The 238-nt window shown below is 34.0% G+C and overlaps 1 protein-coding gene across 1 annotated transcript in view; it reads left to right on the forward strand.

Annotated features, from left to right (window-relative positions):
* Positions 1-238, forward strand: part of LOC119587214 — a 5,035-nt gene that overhangs the window by 3,570 nt on the left and 1,227 nt on the right. The window lies entirely within an intron of this gene.

The raw sequence follows: 238 nt of genomic DNA on the forward strand, positions 1-238 counted from the left end.
CACACACACACACACAATAGATCAAAAGTTTCCGAAAATAACTGAGATGGAGAAATGGATTTATGGATGAGGGGGTGGTGGTGGGTGTAATATAACTATATATGTCGATTCATTCCCTCCCTCCCTCTCTTTCCATCTAATTCTATCTGCCATAGTATAATGTCGCTTGTTTCTTTCTCTTAATCATTTGAAATATATTGTCTCTCAATTTTTTCTTTTTTTCATATTAATAAGTTGT

Source organism: Penaeus monodon, chromosome 22 (assembly GCF_015228065.2).
Source record: "Penaeus monodon isolate SGIC_2016 chromosome 22, NSTDA_Pmon_1, whole genome shotgun sequence".
Lineage (NCBI taxonomy): Eukaryota > Metazoa > Arthropoda > Malacostraca > Decapoda > Penaeidae > Penaeus > Penaeus monodon.